The sequence below is a fragment of the Pristiophorus japonicus genome, chromosome 7, assembly GCF_044704955.1.
Source record: "Pristiophorus japonicus isolate sPriJap1 chromosome 7, sPriJap1.hap1, whole genome shotgun sequence".
Classification (NCBI taxonomy): Eukaryota; Metazoa; Chordata; class Chondrichthyes; family Pristiophoridae; genus Pristiophorus; species Pristiophorus japonicus.
Genome location: NC_091983.1, coordinates 147,529,536 through 147,554,456, shown reverse-complemented (window position 1 = coordinate 147,554,456; position 24,921 = coordinate 147,529,536).

The window sequence follows — 24,921 nt, the reverse complement described above, 5'->3', positions numbered from 1 at the left end:
AGTGTTACATTTTGGTAGGAAGAACGAGGAGAGGCAATATAAATTAAAGGGTACAATTCTAAAGGGGGTGTATGTGCACAAATCGTTGAAGGTGGCAAGACAGGTTGAGAAAGCAGTTAAAAAAGCATTTGGCATTGTGGGCTTTATAAATGGAACATAGAGTACAAAAGCAAAGATGTTATGATGAACCTTTCTAAAACTCTGGTTCGGCCTCAACTAGAGTATTGTGTCCAATTCTGGACACCGCACTTTAGGAAGGCTGTGAAGGCCTTCGAGAGGATGCAGAAAAGATTTACAAGAATGGTTCCAGGGATGAGGGACTTCAGCTACGTGGATAGACTGGAGAAGCTGGGGTTGTTCGCCTTCGAGCAAAGATGTTTGAGAGGAGATTTGACAGAGGTGACCAAAATCATGATGGGTCTATACAGAGAAACTGTTCCCATTGGCGGAAGTGTTGAGAACCAGAGGACACAGATTTAAGGTGATTGGCAGATTGGTGACATGCGGAAAATCTTTAAAGGAAAACATTGCAGGTCTACGGGTAAAGGACAGGGTGTGGGACCTAGCTGAAGTGCTCTTGCAGAGAGTCAGCATGGACTCGATGGCCTCCTTCTGTACTCTAACCATTCTATGATTCTAGTGCTCTTTGCAATTAGGATTCTGACATTTGTAAGCTCTTGCAGTACTTTAAAAAGGTGTGACCTCTGTCTACCTTTATTCCTGAACGAAGGGGAAGTAAAGGCAATTATTATGAAATTATACGGAGCACGCTTGGCTGATTATGTGATATACTTGCTCTGATTTTGCTCAGAAATTGACTCAATGTCTTAGACTAGAAGGTGGCTATGGCAACATGAATATATAATGTTTTGCGCCTACACTGAATCCTGCTGTGACTAATGCTCTTGAGTAACAGAGATAAGTGGGCAGTGGAGATAAGTGTGCAGTTATTTCTACAAAATGATAGTTAAGTCTGAAAACAACACAATAGAAAATGCCAGAATATGAGCATCTGGACCATAGCAATGTATTTTTAAATAATCATGCATGCCAAAGGACAATTTCAGAGTGGATAGAGGGAACAGCAAGCTCAAGGGAAGGGAAACTTGTTTGAAAAAGAACAAGCACCAGTGCGGCAGCCTGAATGGGCATGCAAATGTAATATTTTAAAATAAAACCATTGTTTTAGCTGAGAGAGATTCAGGATTTCACCTTTCTTTTATTTGTTCTTGGGATGTGGGCCACATGGGCAATCCAGTATTTATTGCAACTCCCTAGCTGCCCTGAGGGAATTAAGACTCGGCCACATTGTGCGGGACTGGAGTCAGTTAATAGGCCAAGCCAGGTCAGGTAGGGGTGGGTGGCAGGTGCACTTTCCTGGTGGTGTCAATGCTAACATAATCCGAACTGGTTGATGTGAGACAGTTTGGGAAGCCAAATCTAGGCATCGTTAACTCCTAGGTATAGACTTGGGTGATAAGCACCAGATGGTTCCTTGATGAGGAACTAAGGTTAAGGATTCATCTGGTGCTCTTAATGAATATTCTTGTCAAAGTATTGATTCCAGTTATTACAGTATGTCATGCAAGAATATGAATTACCTCGTAACAGTGGTAGAGAGACCAGATGGGTCCCTAAAGATGAGGAAGTATCTCGTGTGAATACACAGCTGGTTGAGGTGAAAATATGTGTTTGTGCCATGTATATACCAGAACAGTAGCAAATGCTTACCTGGACGTATTTAACTTATTCTCCATCTACAAGGAAGATGACCTAACCTAAAGCACCACATTGACCTGCATATCACACAACCCTAACACACATACCTAACACACATACCTTTTGAGGAAGGTGTCCCTTGTAGTAACAAATGGTAACCCTCTTTCACATGACTTCCCTCAGCATCTTCCAGTGATCTTTCTTGGAAGGGAGTTACTCTTTCTGTGTCCTTGGAGTTTATTGTTGTTATTCTTTCTGGGGATATGGAAATTGCTAGTAAGGCCAACATTTATTGTTCATCCCTAATTGTCCTTGAGAAGGTGGTGGTGAGCTGCTGTCGCTTTGAATGTCCATTTGGTCATCCTCCTGCCTGCAGCAGAAAAAGGAATCTCATTTAATTCTTCCTCACAAGAAATGCAGGTAGCGTTTACATGTACCTGCAACTGCATGTTCAATCTCTTGCCACAAATTCCCTGCGTCCCATCCTTCATGCGCCCAGCACCTGGCCTAATTAACACTGGGAGTGTGTTGTTATTGTGTAAATGAGGCTCTCTCGGAAACTCCTGGGTGGTTGCCTCCCTATGAAGGAAAATGCCCTGGTGTGTCGCCCAGTGCCCCACCACTGTACCACCAGCCTGTATTCTGGCAAAAAATAGGATGAATGTTTCAGGATTTTTATAAAGTCCACCAAAAAATAATCACATTGGAAATGCTTGTACCACAGCTCAGTCGATCATTCATTTAGAAGATCAATTTAAACAAAATCATGTTTCGCAAAATAAAGATGCATTTCACATAAAGTGATTAGATATTTAATATTGTTGTCACATATCCGTGCCATCCCTAAGATCACCTATTTCCACCTCCGTAACATCGCCGGACACCACCTCTTCCTCAGCTAATCTGCTGAAACCCTCATCCATGCCTTTATTACCTCTGGACTTTACTATTCCAACGCACTGCTGACTGGCCTCCCATCTTCCACCCTCCATAAACTTAAGCTCATCTAAAATTCTGCTGCCCATATCCTAATTCGCTCCAAGTCCCGTTCACCCTTCACCCCTGTGCTCACCAACTTAGATTGGCTCCCGGTTAAGCAACGTCTAGATTTTAAAATTCACATTCTTGGTTTCAAATCGGTCAATTACCTTACCCCACATTATCTCTGTGGCCTCCTCCAGCCCTACATCCCTCCAAGATATCTGCGCTCCTCTAATTCTGAGCTCTTGCACATCCCCTATTTTAATTGCTCCACCTATTGGCAACCGTGCCTCCAGCTGCCGAGGCCCTGAGCTCTAGAATTCCCTCCCTAAACCTCTCTGTCTCTCTACTTCTCTTTCCTCCTTTAGGACGCGCATTAAAGCCTAGCTCTCTGACCAAGCTCTGCCCGAATAGCCCCTTATGTGGCTCAATGCTAAATTTTGATTGATTACACTCCCGTGGAGCGCCTTTGAATGTTTTACTACGTTAAAGTCGCTATATCAATGCAAGTTGTTGTTGTCTTCAAGTGACTTTTGGCAATTAATTGATTTTAGTATTTTAAAGACAGTTAAGGATGGTTATAGTAAATGATGTGATTTTGTTTTATTTATTGATATATTAGGTACCATAACAACAAGCAAAGGAGATGCAGAAGAGGTTATAGTATAATGACCAGCAAATCTGTTTCGAGTTATAATTTGCCAAGTTGAAGCTGCGGATCTGCCATGATTTATTTTCACTTGGCCCTGCTTTTCAGATAAAGCATCAATTCAGATTATTTACAAATTGTTCTGAACCAATAGTTCTGCATGTCTTGTTAATTGTTTCTCTGCGGTTTGCTTTGTGATTAGAACATGAGAAGTTCGCAATGGCATGTGCTTACACATAGTTCTATCTTTCTCTCTCTCGCTGTCGTCCTGTTGGACGCATATGAAGGGAGCATATTAAGCGTTTCTTTATCTTAATGTAGTTTGATGTTGATCTGTGTGGCCTTAGCCATTGCCGCACAATACCCCATCAGGAATCTTTGCAACAATATAAAAACATCTGTTATAACTTGCACACATTCTAGTGTGTCAAAAAGGGTGACCTTCAATAACACAATACATACTGAAGTCTGGTTATCTGAACAGCAGAGTAAACAAATACAAAGACAGTAAGTACTAATTAGCTGTCAAATTAGAGCTAGCAGATGCCAAAGCATCTGATGACAGTAGGACTCCAGTGGGTGGGTAGGTGAGAGGAAGAATATTAATGAGGATTTATGGTTTCTGTAAACAACATTGAATAGCAGATTGAAAAGTGAAAGAATAGCTGCCATAAGGAACCTTAGTTAAAAGCACGAGATAATTCTACCCTTTTGTGCTTCAGTACTTAACATGTGAAAGATTAAAAAGTGCTTTCCTTTATTCATTTATTATTACTTTGAACAGATCTGAAAGTGGTTCACACGATGAAATACTTTTGAAGTGCAGTGACTGGTTATGTGAGAAAACACATCAACATTCAACAAGCAGCAATTTGATGACTAACTTGTTAATCTGTTATTGGTGGTATTGGTTAAGGAAGGAACATTTTCTAGGATATTGGAACAACTCCTTGCTATTCATCAAATAACACCTCCTCAACAAGCAGACAGAACCTCAGCTTAACATATCACCTGAAGGATAGCTTGGCCTTGGCCTCTGTCTACTGCACTGCAGTGTTAACCTGGATTATGTACTGCTGTGTGAGACTTATGGCCACAATTTTCTGATGCAGAGCTGAGAATGCTACCAAGTGAGCCAAAATCACAATAAATGAGGCAGTATGTGTTATGTATTTAACCCATTGTAACCTGTATTACACTACCACCAGAGGGCCTACCTGTTGGAGTCCTAAGGGATCCCAGCATCCCTTGGGAGCACGGTATATAAGCAGGCCACCCATGAGATACTTGCACACTGGAGTCTTATTAAAGAAGCTAAGGTCACACTAGCTCATTGTACACAGTACTCAGTTTCATCCTTTATTGTGAGTGTACCAATTGGCGACGAGGTAACGAACAACTGCGTGAAAATACAAAGAACAGTTGGTATCCTGGAGAAGTTCTCAGAAGAGGATGATTGGGAGGCCTTCATGGATAGACTCGACCAATACTTTGTGGCCAACGAGCTGGAAGGGGATGAGAACGCTGCCAAAGGGCGATCCTCCCAACAGTCTCTGGGACAACAACCTCTGGCCTCATGAAGAATCTCCTAGCTCCGGCAAAACCAACAGAGAAATCCTATGAAGAATTGTGTACGCTGGTTCGGGAGCACCTAAATCCTAAGGAAAGCATTTTGATGGCGAGATATCTTTTCTTCACGTGTCAACCATCGGAGGGCCAGGAAGTGGCGAGCTATGTCGCTGAACTAAGGCGCCTCGCAGGACATTGTGAATTTGAGGGATTCCTAGAACAAATGCTTAGAGACTTTTTTGTACTGGGCATTGGCCATGAGACAATCCTTCATAAACTGTTGACTGTAGAAACTCCGAATCTAATTAAAGCCATAACAATAACCCAGGCATTTATGTCCACCAGCGACAACACCAAACTGATTTCGCACAGTAAGGAAGTTTCGGCCAGTACTGTGCATAAAGTAACCGGTTCCAAGCAGGAATATACATGGCAGAACAAACACGCCAGCTGCTGCTGCCCAACCTCAGATGACCCAGAGTTTGCCATCAATCGTTAATGCGAGGCAGTTAACACCTTGTTGGCGCTGTGGAGGTGATCATCGGCCCTATCAATGCCGCTTTAAGCACTATGTGTGCAACGGTTGCAGAACAATGGGACACCTCCAGCGAATATGCAGGCGAGCTGCAAACTCTGTAAACCACCACGTTGCAGAGGAAAATCGATCCACTGTGGATCAGGCTGAATTGGAGACTCGTACCGAGGAGGCAGAAGTGTATGGGGTACACGCATTCACTACGAAATATCCACCAATAATGAAAGTTGAACTGAATGGAATTCCAGTATCTATGGAACTGGACACGGGTGCAAGTCAGTCCATAATGAGTAAAAAGGCATTCGATAGACTGTGGGGCAAAAAGGCACACAGGCCCAAGCTCAGCCCCATTCACACCAAACTAAGGACTTACACCAAGTAACTAATCCCTGTAATTGACAGTGCAGAAGTCAAAGTCTCCTATGACGGAGCAGTACACGAACTCCCGCTGTGGATTGTGCCAGGGGATGGTCCCACGTTGTTTGGCAGAAGCTGGCTGGGAACAATCCGCTGAAACTGGGACGACATCCGAGCGCTTTCTTCTGTCGACGACGCCTCATGTACCCAGGTTCTGAGCAAGTTCCCATTGTTGTTCGAGCCAGGTATCGGAAGCTTCTCGGGGGCAAAAGTGCAGATCCATTTGGTTCTCGGTACGTGACCCATCCATCACATGTACCGTATATGATGCGTGAGAAAGTGGAAATTGAGCTGGACAGGCTGCAAAGAGAAGACATCATCGTGCTGGTGGAATTCAATGAGTGGACTAGTCCAATTGTCCCGGTACTTAAAGAGGACGGCATGGTTAGAATTTGTGGGGACCAAAAAGTAACGATTAACCGTTTTTCGCTACAGGACCACTACCCAAGGCAGACGACCTATTTGCGACCCTGGCTGGAGGGAAGATGTTCACCAAGCTGGACCTGACCTTGACCTACATGACGCAGGAGCTGGAGGAGTCTTCGAAAGGCCTCACCTGCATCAACACTCTCAAAAGTCTGTTCATCTATAACCTGTGCCCGTTCGGGATTCGGTCAGCTGCGGCAATCTTCCAACGGAACATGGAGAGCCTACTAAAGTCGGTTCCTCGCACCGTGATTTTCCAGGACGTCATACTGGTTACAGGTCGGGATACCATTGAGCACTTGAAGAATCTGGAAGAGGTTCTTAGTCGTTTGGATCGCGTGGGGCTCAGGTTGAAATGCTCGAAGTGTGTTTTCCTGGCACAGGAGGTCGAGTTCTTGGGAAGAAGAATCGCGGCAGACAGCGTAAGTCCCACCGACGCCAAGACGGAGCCCATCAAGAACGTGCCGAGACCACAGAACGTGATGGAGCTGCGGTCGTTCCTGGGACTTCTTAACTATTTTGTTGTTCTCCTACCTGGGTTAAGCACCCTGCTAGAACCCCTACTGCGTAAGGGAGATGACTGGATATGGGGGAATTCACGAGGCTGCCTTTAAGAAAGCCAGAAATCGGTTGTGTTCAAACAAACTGCTTGTCCTGTATAACCCTTGCAAAAGATTAGTGCTAGCTTGCAGGATCGGGTGTGTGTTACAACAGGCTAATGAATTGGGGATCTTGCAACCGGTCGCTTATGCGACCAGGAGTTTGTCCAAGGCCGAAAGGGCCTACAGCATGATGAAAAAGAGGCTCTGGCGTGCGTTTACGGGGTAAAAAAAATGCACCAGTACTTATTTGGCTTCAAGTTTGAGCTTGAAACTGACCACAAGCCGCTCATATCGCTGCTCTTTGAGAGCAAAGGGATTGACGTCAATGCCTCCACTCGCATCCAAAGATGGGCGTTCACACTGTCGGCATACAACTATGTAATCTGTCACAGACCGGGCACAGAGAACTGCGCAGATGCTCTCAGTCGGCTGCCATTGCCCACCACCGGGGTGGAAATGGCACAGCCAGTGGACTTGCTCACGGTCATGGAGGCATTCGAGGACGAAAAGTCCCCCATTAAGGCCCGCCAGATCAGGACCTGGACCAGCCAGGATCCTTTACTGTCCTTGGTAAAAAAAACTGTGTCCTCCATGGGAGTTGGTCCAGTGTCTCAGCAGAGATGCAGGAGGCGATTAAGCTGTTCCACAGGCGCAAAGACGAAATGTCCCTGCAGGCGGACTGTCTGTTGTGGGGCAATCGTGTGGTCTTGCCCAAGAAAGGCAGAGATACGTTGATATGTGAATTGCACAGCACGCACCCAGGCATTGTAATGATGAAAGTCATAGCCAGATCCCATGTGTGGTGGCCCGGCATCGACTCAGATTTAGAGTCATGTGTGTGCCAGTGCAACACTTGTTCTCAACTGAGCAATGCACCCATAAAGGCACCGCTAAGTTTGTGGTCGTGGCCCTCCAAACCGTGGTTGAGGATCCACGAGAACTATGCGAGCCCATTTCTAGGCAAAATGTTTTTGGTTATCATGGACGCTTACTCAAAATGGATTGAATGTGCGATAATGTCTGTAAGCAAGTCCACGCCACTATTGAAAGCCTAGGAGCCATGTTTGCCATGCATGGCTTGCCTGATGTCCTAGTCAGCAACAATGGGCCGTGCTGCACCAGTGCTGAATTCAAGGAATTCATGACCCGCAATGGGATCAAACACGTCACATCTGCCCCGTTCAAGCCCGCCTCCTACGGCCAGGCAGAACGGGGGCAGTTCAGCCCATCAAGCAAAGCTTGAAATGTGTGTCGGAAGGCTCCCTGCAGACCCGGCTGTCCCGAGTGCTGCTCAGCTACTGCACCAGACCTCACTCACTCACCGGGGTTCCCCCAGCTGAGCTGCTCATAAAAACAAGGCTCTCTCTTGTCCACCCTGATCTCCATGATCACATGGTGGGCAAGCGGCATCAATAAAGTGTGTACCATGTCCGCACAAATTTGTCACGCGATATTGAGATCAATGATCCTATGTTTGTGCTCAATTATGGACATGGTCCCAAATGGCTCGCAGGCACGGTCACAGCCAAAGAGGAGAGTCGGGTGTTTCAGGTCAAATTGGCCAATGGACAAACGTACAGAAAACATTTGGACCAAATCAATTTGCGGTTCACCAACAGCTACGAATAACCCGATGAAGACACCACCAACTTTGACCCTCCAACATACATACAAGTGGCAACTGACATCAAGGTTGATCAGGAAGCCGAACTCACCATCCCCAGCAGCCCAACAAAGCTGGCTGCCCAACAGCCCAGTGAAGAACTAACCAACTCACCCACACCCGCATTTGTACCGAGACGATCGACAAGGGAGCGAAAAGCCCCAGATCGTCTTACCTTGTAAATAAGTGTACTGTTCACTTCACGGGGGAGTGATGTTATGTATTTAACCCCTTATAACCTGTATTACACTACCACCAGAGTGCCTACCTATTGGAGTCCCAAGAGATCCCATCATCCCTTGGGAACACGGTATATAAACAGGCCACCCACGAGGTACCTGCACTCTGGAGTCTTATTAAAGGAGCTAAGGTCGCACTTGCTCATTGTACACCGTATTCAGTTTCATCCTTTATTTTGAGTGTACCAATATGGATCTTCCCAGCAGGGAGTCGGGAGGCGGAGCAGCGTCGGAAAGGCCAACAAGAGGTCCAGTGTTCGTCAAGGAGGCCCAGCAGGGAGTCGGGAGGTGGAGCAGCGTCGGAGGCCAGCTGGTGCTGGTGCAGCAGGGAGGCAAAAAAGAAGTAGAAAGAAATCGAAAGGTGATGTCACAGCCAAGTGGGTCAGTGATTGGCTGGTGATTGGGGAGTAGTTTTGCTTTTTCATTCAGTAAGTAACCTTTAGTATTGTTAATTTAAGTTTATCTAAGGGTTAAGTCATGGCAGGAGAGCTCGGACATGTGGTATGCTCCTCCTGTACTATGTGGGAAGTCAGGGACGCTTCCAGTAGTGTCCCTGATGACTATGTGTGCGGGAAGTGCATCCGCCTGCAGTTCCTGATGGACTGCATTGCGGCACTGGAGCTATGGGTGGATTTAATCTCGAGCATGCACGATGCTGAGAATGACATGAATAGCACGTTTAGTGAATTGGTCTAACCGCAGGAAAAGAGTACACAGCCAGATAGGGAATGGATGACCAACAGGAAGAGCACTGCAAGGTAGGTAGTGCAGGGGTCCACTGCGGTCATCCCCCTGCAAAACAAAAACACTGCTTTGGGTACTGTTGAGTGGGATGACCCATCAAGGGAGGGCAGCAGCAGCCAAGTTCATGGCACCATGGGTGGCTCTGCTGCACAGGAGGGCAAGAAAAAGAGTGGGAGAGCTATAGTGATAGGGGATTCAATTGTAAGAGGAATAGATGTTTCTGCGGCCACAACCGAGACTGCAGGATGGTATGTTGCCTCCCTGGTGCAAGGGTCAAGGATGTCTCTGAGCGGATGCAGGGCATTCTGAAAAGGGAGGGTGAACAGCCAGTTGTCATGGTGCATATAGGTACCAATGATATAGGTAAAAAAAGGAATGAGGTCCTACAAGACGAATTTAGGGAGCTAGGAGCTAAATTTTAAAAGTAGGACCTCAAAATAGTAATCTCAGGATTGCTACCAGTGCCATGTGCTGGTCAGAGTAGAAATAGCAGGATAGTTAAGATGAATATGTGGCTTGAGGAGTGGTGTAGCAGGGAGGGATTCAAATTCATGGGACATTGGGGGAGGTGGGACCAGTACAAACCGGATGGTCTGCACCTGAGCAGGACCGGAACCAAAGTCCTCGGGCGAGTGTTTGCAAGTGTTGTTGGGGAGGAGTTAAACTAATATGGCAGGGGGATGGGAACCTATGCAGGGAGTCAGATGGAAGTAGAATGGGGGCAGAAGCAAAAGATAGAAAGAAGAAAAGTAAAAGTGAGGGCAGAGAAACCGAAAGCAAAAAGGGCTATATTACAGCAAAATTCTAAAGGGGCAAAGTGTGTTAGAAAGACAAGCCTGAAGGCTCTGTGCCTCAATGCGAGGAGTATTCGGAATAAGGTGGACGAATTAATTGCGCAGATAGTAGTTAATGGGTATGATGTAATTTGCATCACGGAGACATGGCTCCAGGGTGACCAAGGCTGGGAACTCAACACCCATGGGTATTCAACATTTAGGAAGGATAGACAGAAAGGAAAAGGAGGCGGGGTGGCATTCCTGGTTAAAGAGGAAATTAATGCATAATAAGAAAGGACAGTAGCTTGGATGATATGGAATCGGTATGGGTGGAGCTGTGGAATACCAAGGGGCCGAAAAGGCTAGTGGGAGTTGTGTACAGACCACCAAATAGTAGTAGTAAGGTTGGGGCAGCATCAAACGAGAAATTAGGGATGCATGCAATAAAAGGTACAGCAGTTATCATGGGTGACTTTAGTCTACATATTGATTGGCTAACCAAACTGGTAGCAATGCGGTGGAGGAGGATTTCCTGGACTGTATTCGGGATGGTTTTCTGGACCAATATGTCAAGGAACCAACCAGGAAGCTGGCCATCCTAGACTGGGTGATGTGTAATGAGAAAGGACTAATTAGTAATCTTGTTGTGCGAGGCCCCTTGAGGAAGAGTGACAATAACATGGTAGAATTCTTTATTTGGGTGGAGAGTGACACAGTTAATTCAGAAACTCAGGTCCTGAACTTAAGGAAAGATAACTTTGATGGTTTGAGGCGTGAATTGGCGAGATGATTCTTAAAGGGTTGATGGTGGATAAGCAATGGTAAACATTTAAAGATCACATGGATGAACTTCAGCAATTGTACATCCCTGACTGGAGTAAAATTAAAACGGGGAAGGTGGCTCAACCATGGCTAACAAGGGAAATTAAGGACAGTATTAAATCCAAGGAAGAGGCATATAAATTGGCCAGAAAAAACAGCATACTTGAGGACTGGGAGAAATTTAGAATTTAGCAGAGGAGGACAAAGGGTTTAATTAAGAGGGGGAAAATAGAGTACAAGAAGAAGCTTGCCGGGAACATAAAAACTGACTGCAAAAGCTTCTATAGATATGTGAAGAGAAAAAGATTAGTGAAGACAAACCTAGGTCCCCTGCAGTCGGATTCACGTGAATTTGTAATGGGGAACAAAGAAATGGCAGACCAAATGAACAAATACTTTGGTTCTGTCTTCGCGAAGGAAGACACACATAACCTTCTGGAAGTACTAGGGGACTGATATTCTAGTGAGAAGGAGGAACTGAAGGATATCCATATCAGGCGGAACATTGTGTTCGGGAAATTGATGGGATTGAAGGCCAATAAATCCCCAGGGCCTGATAGTCTGCATCCCAGAGTACTTATGGAAGTGGCCATAGAAATAGTGGATGCATTGGTGATCATTTTCCAACAGTCTATCGACTTTGGATCAGTTCTTATGGACTGGAGGGTAGCTATTGTAACACCACTTTTTAAAATGGGAGGGAGAGAGAAAGCGGGTAATTCTCAACCGGTTAGCCTGACATCAGTGGTGGGGAAAATGTTGGAATCAATTACTAAGGATGAAATAGCAGCGCATTTGGAAAGCAGTGACAGGATCGGTCCAAGTCAGCATGGATTTATGAAGGGGAAATCATGCTTGACAAATCTTCTAGAATTTTTTGAGGGTGTAACTTGTTGAGTAGACAAGGGAGAACCAGTGGATGTGGTGTATTTGGACTTTCAAAAGGCTTTTGACAAGGACCCACACAAGAGCTTGGTGTGCAAAATTAAAGCACATGGTATTGGGATAATGTACTGACATGGATAGAAAACTGGTTGGCAGACAGGAAGCAGAGAGTCAGGATAAACGGGGCCTTTTCAGAATGGCAGGCAGTGACTAGTGGAGTACCACAGGGCTCAGTGCTGGGACCCCAGCTCTTTACAATATACATCAATGATTTAGATGAAGGAATTGAGTCTAATATCTCCAAGTTTGCAGATGACACTAAACTGGGTGGCAGTGTGAGCTGTGAGGAGGACGCTAAGAGGCTGCAGGGTGACTTGGACAGGTTAGGTGAGTGGGCAAATGCATGGCAGATGCAGTATAATGTGGATAAATGTGAGGTTATCCACTTTGGGATGCAAAAACACGAAGACAGAATATTATCTGAATGGCGGCAGATTCGGAAAAGAGGAGGTGCAACGAGACCTGGGTGCCATGGTACATCAGTCATTGAAAGTTGGCATGCAGGTCCAGCAGGCGGTGAAGAAGGCAAACGATATGTTGGCCTTCATAGCTAGGGGATTTGAATATAAGAACAGGGGGGTCTTACTGCAGTTGTAGCCTGCCATTCTGAAAAGGCCCCGTTTATCCTGACTCTCTGCTTCCTGTCTGCCAACCAGTTCTCTATCCACGTCAGTACATTACCCCAATACCATGTGCTTTAATTTTGCACACCAAGCTCTTGTGTGGGACCTTGTCAAAAGCCTTTTGAAAGTCCAAATACATCACATCCACTGGTTCTCTCTTGTCCACTCTACTAGTTACATCCTGAAAAAATTCCAGAAGATTTGTCAAGCATGATTTCCCTTTCATAAATCCATGCTGACTTGGACCGATCCTGATACTGCCTTCCGAATGCACTGCTATTTCATCTTTAATAATTGATTCCAACATTTTCCCCACCACTGATGTCAGGCTAACCAGTCTATAATTACCCGCTTTCTCTCTCCCTCTTTTTTAAAAAGTGGTGTTACATTAGCTACCCTCCAGTCCATAGGAACTGATCCAGAGTCGATAGACTATTGGAAAATGATCACCAATGCAACCACTATTTCTAGGGCCACTTCCTTAAGTACTCTGGGATGCAGACTATCAGGCCCCAGGGATTTATCGGCCTTGAATCTCATCAATTTCCTTTACACAATTTCCCGCCTAATAAGGATTTCCTTCAGTTCCTCCTTCTCAATACACCCTCGGTCCCCTAGTATTTCCGGAAGATTATTTGTGCCTTCCTTCGTGAAGACACAACCAAAGTATTTGTTCAATTGGTCTGCCATTTCTTTGTTCCCCATTATAAATTCACCTGAATCTGACTGCAAGGGACCTACGTTTGTCTTCACTAATCTTTTTCTCTTCACATATCTATAGAAGCTTTTGCAGTCAGTTTTTATGTTCCCAGCAAGCTTCCTCTCATTGTCTATTTTCCCCCTCCTAATTAAACCCTTTGTCCTCCTCTGCTGAATTCTAAATTTCTCCCAGTTCTCAGGTTTGCTGCTTTTTCTGGCCAATTTATATGCCTCTTCTTTGGATTTAACGCTATCCTTAATTTCCTTTGTTAGTCACCTTCCCCGTTTTATTTTTACTCCAGACAGGGCTGTACAATTGCTGAAGTTCATCCATGTGATTTTTAAATGTTTGCCATAGCTTATCCACCGTCAACCCTTTAAGAATCATTTCCCAGTCTATTCTAGCCAATTCACGCCTCAAACCATCAAAGTTACCTTTCCATAAGTTCAGGACCCTTGTTTCTGAATTAACTGTGTAACTCTCCATCATAATAAAGAATTCTACCATGTTATGGTCACTCTTCCTCAAGGGGTCTCGCACAACAAGATTGCTAATTACTCCTTTCTCATTACACATCACCCAGTCTCGGATGGCCAGCTCCCTGGTTGATTGCTCGACATAGTGGTCTAGAAAACCATTCCTAATACACTCCAGGAAATCTTCCTCCACTGCATTGCTACCAGTTTGGTTAGCCCAATCAATATGTAGATTAAAGTCACCCATGATAACTGCTGTACCTTTATTGCATGCATCCCTAATTTCTTGTTTGATGCTGTCCCCAACCTCACTCCCACTGTTTGGTGATCTGTACACAACTCCCACTAGCGTTTTCTTTAGTATTCAGCAGCTCCACCCATACCGATTACACATCATCCAAGCTAATGTCCTTCCTTACTATTGTGTTAATTTCCTCTTTAACCAGCAATGCTACCCCACCTCCTTTTCCTTTCTGTCTATCCTTCCTGAATGTTGAATACCCCTGGATGTTAAGTTCCCAGCCTTGGTCACCCTGGAGCCATGTCTCTGTGATGCCAATTATAACATATTCATTAATTGCTGCCTGTGCAGTTAATTCGTCCATCTTATTGCGAATACTCCTCGCATTGAGGCACAGAGTCTTCAGGCTTGTCTTTTTAACACACTTTGCCCCTTTAGAATTTTGCTGAAATGTGTCCCTTTTTGATTGTTGCCTTGGGTTTTTCTGCCCTCCACTGTGTGTGTCTCTATGTCCATAGTACCAGCACTGATTGAGCTGGCTGGGTTCTGAAGGGCATAGTTGCCATTTTGGGCCTGCGTGCTATGGTGAGAGAAACAACATGGGACAATAACCTACTTGACCTCGTCCTCACCAACTTGTCTGTCACAGACACAACTGTCCATAATAACATTGATAGGCATTATCACTGCACGGTCCTTGTGTAGAAAATTCTCATCTCCATAGTGAGGACATCTTCCATCATATTTATATTAAGAGAGACAGGCAAAGGACAGATATTGCAGCCCAAAACTGGGATCCATGGGTGCTGAGGCCATCAGCAGCAGCAGAATTTTCCAGGATCTACCACAATCTTCAAATTCAGGTACCCCTTGTGTGGGGTACCAACCTCATAAAGCTGCTACACACAGCTACTGCATTGTAAACATTAAAATGAGCAAGCTATAGACAGTAGATAAGTGTCAGACAACTAATGGAGCAGAGCAAAACTCTCTAGCCCTGCTACATTCAGTTGAGAATGATGGTTGACCAATAAGCAACTAAAAAGCAGAATCACCATCCTCGACCACAGTGGAGCTGATTGTTTAAGTGCAAGAGGCAAAGCTGAAGTGTTTGAAATGCCTTCTGAGGAATTGGAAAACAAGAATGAGAATTTCAAAATTGAAGTATTACCGGAACGGGAGTCAATGTAGGTCGGTGAGTTAGGATACACGCAGCAGAGTTTTGGAGAAGCTTAAGTTTATGGAGGATGCAAGGTAGGAGGCCTGCCAGGAGTGCATTGGAATAGTCAAGTCTAGAAGTAACAAAAGTATGGATGAGGGTTTCAGCAGCAGATGAGCTGAGACAGGTTTGGAGACGGGCGATGTTAGAGGTGGCAGTAGGCGGCCTTGGTGATGGAGAGGATATGGGGTCAGAAGCTCCGGGTCAAATGGGACTGGTTCAGCTTCAGACAGTGGACAGGGAGAGGGATGGAGTCAATGGCTTCAGTCGACAGTGGTGGTAAGGTGGAGCTGGTTGTCATCAGTGTACACATGGATCCTGATATATTTTTGGATGATATCACCGAGGCATGTAGATGAAAAATAAGAGGGGTCCAAGGATAGATTCTTGTGGAACTCTAGAGGTAATGATGCAGGAGCGGGAAGAGAAGCCATTGCAGGTGATTTTCTGGCTATGACTAGATAGATAGGAATGGAACCAGATGAGGGCAGTCCCACCATGTTGGACAATGGAAGAGAGACATTGGACGAGGATAGTGTGGTTAACCATGTCAAAGGTTGTAGACGGGACAAGCAGGATGAGGAGGGATAGTTTGCTCACTAGCACCCAATCCAGGTTCTGCCAGAATCATCACAACCTTGATCAAGACATGGATGTAAAAGCTCAAGGCCTTGACATCAATGTAGCATTTGACCGAGAATGGCACCAAACAGTAATGTCATACCCGATGAAGGAAGATGGCGGCTGTTGTTTGAGACCAATCATAATGGCCTCAGGATATCACTGCAGGAGTTTCTCAGAAGCATCCTTGGCTGCTTCATCAATGATCCTCCCTCTATCATAAGGTCAATACTGAGAATGTTTACTAATGATTTTCCTGTGCTCAAATCCATTCACAACTCCCTCAATAATGAAGCAGCCCATGCCAGTCTACAACAGGATTTGGACAACAGCCAGACTTGGGCAAACAACTTGTAGGTGAAATTCGTACCATGTAAGTATTAGGTAATGCCATTTCGACAAGAGAAAGTCCAGTCATCTCCCCCCCGACCTTCAGTGCCACCAACATCGCCAAGTCACCCACCATCAACACTGAGGTTGTTATTATTGATGAGAAGTTTAACTGGGCCATATCAACACCAGGGCGACAAGAGCAGGGCTCTGCAACAAATGACTCATTTCCTGACCCCTAGAAGCCTCTCCACATCTGCAAGGCTCAAGTCAGAAATGTGATGGAATTCTAACGACTCAGCTGGATGAGTGGACCTGCAACAACACTCAAGAAGATCTATGTAATCCGTGACTGAACAATTCATTTGATTGGCGCCCTTCCTACTGGACTCAATGTTGATCCTCTCCATCATCGGCACATGGTAGCTGCACTGTATACTACCCAAGGGATGTACCGTAGTAACTCATCAAGCTTACTTTGACCTTCCAACCCTTCGATCTCTGCCATAAAGAAGGACAAGAGCAGCAATGTCATAAGAACACCATATAATATCCTTTCAAGGCACGTGCCATTTTGAAGGACTTATATCATAATTCCTTCAGCAATTCTGGGTTCATATCTTGGAATTTGGATTGAACACATTGTGAGAGCACCATCATTATAATGACTGCAGTGCTTCAAGGGGAAATTGCATGACCATCTTCTCAGGGCAGATAGGTATGGCCAATACATTTGATTATGCCAGCATACCTCATTTATTGTGAACTAACAACAGGCTCTTCTTTCTCATTTGAATAAGTAGTGTGGTTCCTGTACTGTCCCTAATCTTATTTTGCTAAATGAGCCTTCGTTGCCCAGTGTAATGGAACTGACTTCAAGGGAAAGAGTCATGATTTTGAAATATTAATCCAAAGTATATTTAAAATACAACATTACAGCACAGCTTATTTAGTGTCAATGACTAATGATTGTAACCTTTAGGATACTAATTTCTTGAAAATGTATGAAATTATGGCAGCAGCACTGTGACTAACACGTACCCTATTGAATATACTTCACTGCTTCACCCCCACTCTGCCCAGCATTAGTTATATTATCAGAATAATATCTGATAAATTGGTGCAATGGAATTGAAAAACAAAATGCTCCTGGTTGTTAACAAGTGATACGAGCATACGTAATAAACGGGAAGGAAAAGACCAACTGGTCCATCATCAAGTCTGTACCACACCATGATGGCCACAGCAACATGACTAAACACTTCTTCCCTCCCCCGCGCCCACCGCCCCCACACCCCCACACAATTTTGCTTTTATCTGTTAATTTCTGGGATTCTTTTTTTACTTTTTGTAATATTCTCATTAAATCACATGCATTTACTTCACAGAATTCCATATAGTGTACCGGCTGCTGTAAGAATGTAGCTTGAGGCAAGCGATAACTCTAATTTCACCAACTAGCATCAACAGCAACACCAAGAAATATGGCCAAAGAACAGGGCTTCGGTTTCCAAACCCTTTATGTGCGGTGAACTGTAAAAATACAAAACAAGGAACACCACTATTTCTTGCAGTACACCATCAGGAACAATACAATAATCCAAGAACATAGAAACATAGAAAATAGATGCAGGAGTAGGCCATTCGGCCCTTTGAGCCCGTACCACCATTCAACAAGATCATGGCTGATCATTCTCTCGGTACCCCTTTCCTGCTTTCTCTCCATACCTCTTGATCACCTCAGCCATAAGGGCCATATCTAACTCCCGCTTGAATATATCCAATGAACTGGCATCAACAACTCTTTGCGACAGGGAATTCCACAGGTTAACAACTCTCTGAAGAAGTTTCTCCTCATCTCAGTCCTAAATGGCTTACCCCTTATCCTAAGATTGTGTCCCCTGGTTCTGGACTTCCCCAACATCGGGAACAATCTACCCACATCTAACCTGTCCCGTCCCGTCAGAATCTTACATGTTTCTATGAGATCCCCTCTCATCCTTCTAAACTCCAATGTATAAAGGCCCAGTTTATCCAGTCTCGCCTCATATGTCAGTCCAACCATCCCGGGAATCAGTCTGGTGAACCTTTGCTGCACTCCCTCAATAGCAAGAACGTCCTTCCTCAGATTAGGAGACCAAAACTAACACAATATTCCAGGTGAGGCCTCACCAAGGCCCTGTACAACTGCAGTAAGACCTCCCTGTCCTATACTCTAATCCCCTAGCTATGAAAGCCAACATACCATTTGCCACCTTCACCGCCTGCTGTACCTGCATGCCAACTTTCAATGACTGATGAACCATGGCACCCAGGTCACGTTGCACCTCCCCTTTTCCTAATCTGTCGCCATTCAGATAATATTCTGTCTTCATGTTTTTGCCTCCAAAGTGGATAACCTCACATTTATCCACATTATATTGCATCTGCCATGCATTTGCCCATTCACCTAACCTGCAGCCTCTTAGCGTCCCCCTCACAGCTCACACTGCCACCCAGTTTAGTGTCATCTGCAAACTTGGAGATATTAGACTCAATTCTTTCATCTAAATCATTGATGTATATTGTAAATAGCTGGGGTCCCAGCACTGAGCCCTGCGGTACTCCACTAGTCACTGCCTGCCATTCTAAAAAGGACCCGTTTAACCCGACTCTCTGCTTCCTGTCTGCCAACCAGTTCACGTCAGTATATTACCCCCAATACCATGTGCTTTGATTTTGCACACCAATCTCTTGTGTGGGACCTTGTCAAAAGCCTTTTGAAAGTCCAAATACACCACATCCACTGGTTCTCCCTTATCCACTCTACTAGTTACATCCTCAAAAAATTCCAGAAGATTTGTCAAGCATGATTTCCCCTTCATAAACCCATGCTGACTTGGACCGATCCTATCACTGCTTTCCAAATGCACTGCTATTTCATCCTTAATAATTGGTTCCAACATTTTCCCCACTACTGCTGTCAGGCTAACCGGTCTATAATTACCGCTTTCTCTCTCCCTCCCTTTTTAAAAAGTGGTGTTACATTAGCTACCCTCCAGTCCATAGGAACTGACCCAGAGTTGATAGACTGTTGGAAAATGATCACCAATGCATCCACTATTTCTAGGGCCACTTCCTTAAGTACTCTGGGATGCAGACTATTAGGCCCCGAGGATTTATCGGCCTTCAATCCCATCAATTTCCCTAACACAACTTCCCGCCTGATAAGGATATCCTTCAGTTCCTTATTCTCACTAGACCCTCAGTCGCCTAGTACTTCCGGAAGGTTATTTGTATCTTCCTTTGTGAAGACAGAACCAAAGTATTTGTTCAATTGGTCTGCCATTTGTTTGTTCCCATTATAAATTCACCTGAATCCGACTGCAAGGGACCTACGTTTGTCTTCACTAATCTTTTTCTCTTCACTAATCTTTTTCTCTTCACATGTCTATTGAAGCTTTTGCGGTCAGCTTTTATGTTCCCAGCAAGCTCCTTCTCGTACTCAATTTTCCCCCTCATAATTAAACCCTTTGTACTCCTCTGCTGAATTCTAAGTTTCTCCCAGTCCTCAGGTTTGCTGCTTTTTCTGGCCAATTTATATGCCTCTTCCTTGGATTTAACACTATTCTTCATTTCCTATGTTAGCCATGGTTGAGCCACCTTCCCCGTTTTATTTTTACTCCTGACAGGGATGTACAATTGCTGAAGTTCATAGAAACATAGAAAATAGGTGCAGGAGTAGGCCATTCGGCCCTTCGAGCCTGCACCACCATTCAATGAGTTCATGGCTGAACGTGCAACTTCAGTACCCCATTCCTGCTTTCTCGCCATACCCCTTGATCCCCCTAGTACTAAGGACTACATCTAACTTCTTTTTGAAAAATTTAGTGAATTGGCCTCAACAACTTTCTGTGGTAGAGAATTCCACAGGTTCACCACTCTCTGGGTGAAGAAGTTTCTCCTCATCTCGATCCTAAATGGCTTACCCCTTATCCTTGTGATCCATGTGATCTTTAAATGTTTGCCATTGCCTATCCACCATCAACCCTTTAAGTATCATTTGCCAGTCTATTCTAGCCAATTAACGCCTCAAACCATCGCAGTTACCTTTCCTTACGTTCAGGACCTTAGTTTCTGAATTAACTGTATCATTCTCCAACTTGATAAAGAATTCTACCATGTTATGATCGCTCTTCCCCAAGGGGTCTCGCACAACAAGATTGCTAATTCGTCCTTTCTCATTACACATCATCCAGTCGAGGATGGCCAGCTCCCTAGTTGGTTCCTCGACATATTGGTCTGGAAAACCATCCTTAATACTCTCCAGGAAATCCTCCTCCACTGCATTGCTACCAGTTTGGTTAGCCTAATCAATATGTGGATTAAAGTCACCCTTGATAACTGCTGTACCTTTATTGCATGCATCCCTAATTTCTTGTTTGATGCTGTCCCCAACCTCACTCCTACTGTTTGGTGATCTGTACACAATTCCCACTAGCGTTTTCTGTCCTTTGGTATTATGTAGCTCCACCCATACCGATTCCACATCATCCAAGCTAATGTCCTTTCTTACTATTGCCTTAATTTCCTCTTTAACTAGCAATGCCACCCTGCCTCCTTTTCCTTTCGTTCTATCCTTCCTAAATGTTGAATACCCCTGGATGTTGAGTTCCCAGCCTTGTTCACCCTGGAGCCATGTCTCCGATAAAGTAGCAATATAGAGAAATTACTTAATGTGACCTCACCAGAACCACAGTTAACAGGGGTATAATTACTAACTAACAATAAGTTAAATCTTAGCAGCAAATATGTCTATGTCCATGCTTCTTCTTCACTGTCTCCTGACTCCGAAGGGCACCACCCTGTGACAGGTACACCAGATTATGGTGTCTCAAAGTGGCTCCGAGACCATCACATATTGCTCTGAAATTGTATTGCTTAAACAGTGTGGGTACGAGTAGTTCAAACAGAAACCTACTCTAACTTTGTATTGCTGACAGAATTATGCATTAAACAAATTTTAGAATTGGATGTTCCCTGGAGCTGGCAGAAATGGGTCCGGATGGGATTTACAACGATAACATGGAGCCCTACTGTACCGACCCTGGTCTATTTTCCTGCGTTAGGGGTCAGTAAACATCCTGGTGGTATTCCTGTCATACAGAGGAAGCTCACTGCAGCCAGCCAGCAAAATTCAGCAGCGCTGTAGCATGATACCAACTGTATCACCAGAAAGAAAAGTGGGCAGCATTAAAGGGGTCAGAAGCATCCTGAAGATTTTCTTTTAAATTGGGCGGGGGGTGGGGGGGGGGGGTGCGGTTCTTTTGGATACTTAGAGTTTCAGAGGGGTTGACTCCTGCTGGAATCTATTTAAATATTTTAAAAACATTCTATACTTGACAGGCAGTGAATGAAAGATCCATTGAAAAAAAAATTAACTGACACATTTATTCTCACAAGAAAGCCCCCAAATTCTCCACTGTATCTTATTTGAAGGTGGTCGGAAAAATATAGTTGCTGTGGAAAGAACTTTAGCTTTCTGCAGTCTCTTTAATTTGACTGAGGGCTCTATGTTATCGTTGCATAGATATATCATTGCCATTTTGTGAATTACACTAGAGAAGCTAAAAGGCTCAATCCCTGATTGGACGTTCCTGGCAAGGAGTGACACTCACAGGGAGCATTGATTGAGAAATCATAGACCAACAGTGCATGATTTTCTATCCATTGATTTTGCTGGATGAAAAGTTGTGGACAGTGCAAACTCAATTTTCTGATAAGCAACCTGCATTGTGCCAAACCCTGCCAGTCGCACAGGTTCTCAGGAATTATGCTCAAAATACAAAGTGATATCGATAGGACAAATCCAGAATATTACTTTAAATTCAGCCAGGGGGGAAAAGAAAGAGAATATATAAAATGCAATGAGTAAAAAAGCAGTTTTAGGAAGAATTTCATCACCTTGAGTGTGATAGAAACATAGGACTCAAGTTTTGGACCCCCGCTAGAACGGCGCACATCGGAGAGGCCCGCCTAATTTGTAGAATAAAAATTGCGGCGAATACTTGCCTCGCGATTCTCCGATATCTGTAGGCCCATTTCCAGGTCGGTGCAGCGCAGCAGGAGCTGCGGGGGGCGGAGCTACAGCCCTGCGCCAAAAAGAGTGCCGGCAGCTGTGCGTGTGCGCGGTAGTTCCTGGCCCTCCCAGCGCGTCCCGTCTCCCGGGCATCGCCCCTATCCTGGGCCGAGTGGCCTGACACATCTTACCTCATCGTCGGCGGGGCCCACCCGCCCGGCCTCTTGCTGGGGACAGGCCCTGCCCGAAGTCCTCCTGGGAGCCCGGCATCGGCGTCGGGGCCCGTTCAGCCTCCCTCCCTCCTCTCCCCCCATCTCCTCTGCCCTCTCCTCTCCTCCTTCCTTCACTCTCCCCCCTCCCCCTCTTCCCTCCCCCCCTCTTCCCTCTCCCCCAACCCCCTTCCCTCTGACAATCCAAATACACTACATCCACTGGTTCTCCCTTATCTATTCTATCAGTTACATCCTCAAAAAACTTCAGTAGGTTTGTCAAACATGATTTTCCTTTTATAAATTCATGTTGACTTTGTCTAATCTCATTGATATTATCTAAGTGTGCCATTATCACATCCTTTATAATAGACTCTAGCATTTTCCCTACGACTGATGTTAGGCTAACTGACCTGTAGTTCCCTGTTTTCTCTCTCCCTCCTTTTTTAAATAGTGGGGTTACATTTGCCAGCCTCCAATCTGCAGGAACTGTTCCATAATCTATAGAATTTTGGAAGATGACAACCAATGCATCTACTATTTCCATGGCTACCTCTTTTAGTACTCTGGGATGCAGATCATCAGGCCCTGGGGATTTATCGATCATCAGACCCATTAGTTTCTTCAGCACTATTTTCTTACTAATAATCATTTCCTTTAATTCATCTTGCTCATTAGACCCTTGGTTCCCTAACATTTCTGGGATGTTATTTGCGTCCTCTTCCGTGAAGACAGAACTGAAGTATAAATTATTAGAACAATCTGTCCAGTGGGATAGTGGAAGCTAAAACTTTAAATGCTTTTATTGCAAGGATGGATGCTAAAATTATTGGTGCGATGGGTTGTGATTGGCCAATTGGCCTTTTCTTATCTTGTTTTTGATCCTATTTCTTTAATCCCATTATCTGCTTCTCTTATATAAATCGGGTCAAACAATTTCCCTGATCTCTCCTTTAATTTAAGGATAAACTTTTTTTCTCTCTTTTATTAATAATAACTTTTATTTGTATAGCGCCTTTAACATAGTAAAACATCCCAAGGCACTTCACAACAGTGTTACAAAACAAAACAGATACATTTGACACCGAGCCACAAAAGAAGAAATTGCGGCAGATGACCAAAAGCTAGGTTAAAGAGGTAGGTTTTAAGGAGCATCTTAAAGGAGGAAAAAGAGGTGAAGTTTTAGGGAGGGTGTTCCAGAGCTTAGGGCCCAAACAGCTGCAGGCATGGCCACCGATGGTTGAGCAGTTATAACGAGGGATGTTGAAGACGCCAGAATTTGAGGAGCGCTGACATCTTGTGGGGTTGTGAGGCTGAAAAAGATTGCAGATAAAGGGAGGGGCAAGGCCATGGAGAGATTTGTAAACCACGATGAGAATTTTGAAATTGAGGTGTTGTTTAACCAGGAGCCAATGTAGGTCAGAAAGCACAGGGGTGATGGGTGATTGTGACTTGGTGCGAGTAAGTACATGGGCTGCTGATTTTGGATGATCTCAAGTTTACATAGTGTAGGATGTAGAAGGCCGGCCAGGAATGAATTGGAGTCATCAAGTCTAGAGATAATAAAGGCATGAATGAGGGTTTCAGCAGCAGAAGAGCTGAGGCAGGGGCGGAGGCAGGCAATGTTACGGAGGTGGAAAAAGGCGGTTTTAGTTATGCCGCAGATATGTGGCTGGAAACTCATTTCAGGGTCAAGTATGACACTTAGGTTGTGAACAATCTTATTTACCCTCAGATTGATGCTAGGAAGAGGGGTGAAGTCATTAGTTAGGGAACACAGTTTGTGGCGGGGCCTAAAGATAATGGCTTTGGTTTTCCCAATATTTAATTGGAGAAAATTTCTGCTCATCCAGTACTGGATGTTGGACAAGCAACCTGACAATTTAGAGACCAAGCAGGGGTCGAGAGAAGTGGTGGAGAGGTAGAGCTGGGTGTCGTCAGCATACATGTGGAAACTGACTACGTGTTTTCAGATGATTGCTCCAAGGGGCAGCATATAGATGAGAAACAAGAAGGGACCAAGGACAGATCCTTGGGGGACACCAGAGGTAACGATGCGGGAGTGGGAAGAGAGGCCATTGCAGGAGATTTTCTAGCTCGATTAGATAGATATGAATGGAACCAGGCGAGTGCAGTCCACCAAGCTGGACGTTGGTGGAGAGGCGTTGGAGGAGAATGGAGTGGTCAACTGTGTCAAAGGCTGCAGACAGGTCCAGAAGGATGAGGAGGGATAGTTTACCTTTGTCACACTCAAAGGATGTCATTTCATCATCATAGGCAGTCCCTTGAAATCGAGGAAGACTTGCTTCCACTCTAAAAGTGAGTTCTTAGGTGACTGAACAGTCCAATACGGGAAT